Source organism: Eschrichtius robustus, chromosome 15 (assembly GCF_028021215.1).
Source record: "Eschrichtius robustus isolate mEscRob2 chromosome 15, mEscRob2.pri, whole genome shotgun sequence".
NCBI classification, from domain to species: Eukaryota; Metazoa; Chordata; class Mammalia; order Artiodactyla; family Eschrichtiidae; genus Eschrichtius; species Eschrichtius robustus.
In genome coordinates, this window is record NC_090838.1 from 94,495,620 (window position 1) to 94,498,867 (window position 3,248).

Consider the following 3,248-nt stretch of genomic DNA (forward strand, 5'->3'; position numbering starts at 1 on the left):
ATTGCATTTTTCAAATTTCTTCTTAACAGAAGACACCTAGCATTCTTAACAAACAATGGTTATCTTTCACATCTTGATTGTGTTGTCTATCTGCTCAAGGGAACCTACATATTTTCTCTGAAAATATTTTTCTCAAATCGGCTTCAGTCCTGGTTTGGACCAATCACCTTCTTTCCCTCCAACTTAGTCATCATTCTGATATGTGTCTGTGTACACCCCTGTTTCCTGGATTCCTCAAGTTTCTCCTTTCTCAGGTTACCTTTTTGTTTTAATGGAACATATTCTGGATGAAATTTACTAGTATCATGCCCTTATTTCTTGCGTGTCTGAAATTACCTTTTTGTTTGTCTTTACAATCTTGCTGACAGTTGGATTTGGTTTGGATTTCCAGGTTCAAAATAAGTTTTCCTTAAAACTTTGGAGGCATTACTTCATATTTTCTAGAATTAAGGATTGCCGAAGAAATCTGAAAGCATTCTCATTGTTACTGCTTTGTAGAAAAGGTTCAGGTGCTAGTGAGTGTTCACACTTTTTATAAGAGTGTGTAATATTGGTATCTTTATACCAAAATGAAACTCTACATGCTAGTCAGTGTTCAAGTTCTTTTTATGAGTGTGTAATATTGATATATTTATCCCAAAATGAAACTCTATAGACATTCGATTAGACACAATATCACATGAGACCTAGAATCGGTTGAGACAAGAGGTTTCTTGTTTCCTAACATCAGGCAAAGTTAGCTAATCAAGTACTAACTATGTGTTTATAAAATAGGTCCTTGATAGATGCAAGAATAGCATTTACTACACAACAGACACTTCACAAGTACTTTTTAATTGTCACAACAACCCTGTGAAGTGGGTAATTATCTGCATTTTGCAGATGGAGAAACCGAGGCCCAGAGATGTTAATAAATTTCCCAAGGTCATCGGGCCAGTGAACGGCAGTCAGAACCTGAGGCCAAGCAGTCTGGTCCCGAGTCCACGCCTCCTCCTCTCCCCCCAGTCCTGTCTCCTTCCCTCGCTCACCCACACCTCTGTCCCCAGTGTCTCCACCCCTAGTCCCCACTCTCCCACCTCAAGGCCTCGGCCTGCCCCTTTGGACTGGTTCTTCCCACACCTGCCCCGTCTACACCTGCCCCGTCTACACCTGCCCACCCTCACCTCTTTCAGGCCCGGCCCAGTCCTCATCTCCTCAGGAGGGCATTCTTGACACTTTTGTGTGATGTACCTCCGGGTCTGCCCAGGACTGAGGGGTTTCCTGGGCTGGAGACTTTCGTGCCAAATCTCGGGAAACCTGCCCCGGTCCTGGCCTGTTTTTCCTCTCTGATCCTGATCTCCGAACTTTTATATTTTCCCTGCCTGTCTGCCTTCACCAGGATTATAAGCCCCCTGAGACGAGGGCCCTTTTTTCCTTTTCTTTGTTCGTTTTGTTTATTACTGTTTCCTGGGACATTAGAATAACACTTGGCACAAACTATAGGTATTTGTTGAGCAAGTAATTCAAATGGGTCAAAAAATCTTTAAAAATATCCACCACTACAGCCAATGAGGAACCATTAAATCTTGCGATCCTTTTTCGGAATATGAGAGGTCAACTCTCGAAATACACCTTTGTCCTAGGATGTTACAGATTAAAAAAATCCCCTTTGTTCACGTGGCCACCACCTCCCATTCTGTCTCTCACTTACTTAGAAATTTTTAAAAATTTAAATATTTTTGGATGTGTGTGAAAGAGGTGAGGACATAGGAAAGGGGAATGTAAAGCTGTGACGAGAGAAGCAAGAAAGCTTGGAAGAAGTTCTCAGGAGCTTTGTTCCCCTGAAAAACGGGGAGCGCTCTGGACTGGGTGAGGCCACCTTAGGAGGGGGTCCCATTCCCGTGGGAGGGGACACGCCCAGGGCCGGAGCTGGTCAGCCTCCTCCTGGACGGCTCACCTCGTGGAGGGCATCTTTCCTTCACGCCGGGACTTAGGTGTAACACTAACCGGTCTTTCTTTCTTGAACCTGTGACCCTTTCTTGCTAAATTCAGCTCACATCCTTTTTTCAGCTTCTCTCTGCGTGGGGTAAAAGCTATCTTGGAAAGCGGTCTGCACATTTTTATAAAAATCACCTTTTGTTTTTGATTCCAAAGTCTTCATCATTCTGGGAAGCCTTCTTACCTTGTCACAGAGAGGATAGCGGGAGCCGGATGGATGGCTCTGGAGTCATTAACTTAAGGGATTCAGGGGGCATAAACCCTCCACTCACGTTTCCATACCCCCTCCCGCCAGCAGAGCTCTGCGAGAAGTGGGAGAAGCGGCGTTTCGATTGTTCGAGAACTCTGCCTTTAACGTACCTGTTGGGCAACGCGTGTAACTGCTACAGTGCAAACTGTCTCACCCGTCAGGTCTGTGTCCCTCCTGGGGGCGAGGCGGGGGCTTCAGCTCCGTGCCCTCCTCCTCTACCCAGTCCAGGAGCGATGCTTTCAGGGCTGGGAAGCTGGTGTGTGGTCCCCGCAACAAGCACTTGCTCACTCAGCCGTGCGCAGCAGCAGGGGAGAAAGATTTTCCACTTTAGATTAAACATCGATTATATATAAAAAACGCCATGACATGGAAGTCTTGAAATGGGAAAGTCTGTCATCTTCATTATTTCTTCCCTGCGAGGAGGCACCCACTGCCCTTCCTCAACTTGGTAACATTTCACCGGCTGGCACGACAGTAAAGCATGTCTGGGGGAAACACAGGACACAGCCAGAGGAGGACACAGCTAACTGTGTTCGTGTCAGGCTTTGAGAATAATCGATATGCCCTTACTTTATTATTTACGTCTGCCCCAGTATGTACACCTAATGCTCAGTACTTTCCGTAGCGTGTTTTTCTTCCTGGAGCTCATGGCACACGCTGTGCCAGTGCCTCCCAAGAAGAGGGAATTGCCTCCAAAGACGTGGGCGCTTACGTGGCCTGAAAGCTTAGAGGGACAAGCGTCTGTCCTCTGTAGCCAGCCGCGGCGTCTTGTTTCCTTCAGACTGTAACCTCTGATCTCCGCCACAGTCTCAGGTAGGAGCCGAAGGGCAGATTACTATTTTCTGTTTCCGTAGTTGAATTAATTCCCTGTCCTGGGATGTCCGCCCTCCTGGCCCGGCTGGTTCCTCACCAGGGAAGCGGTCTTGTCTCCCTCCGTGAGAATTTCCCGGGAATTTCACCGCCGTCCACCCCGGCGGTGGCCTCAGTTCCGCGCGGTGCCGTTGGTGCAGTGTGACTGCCC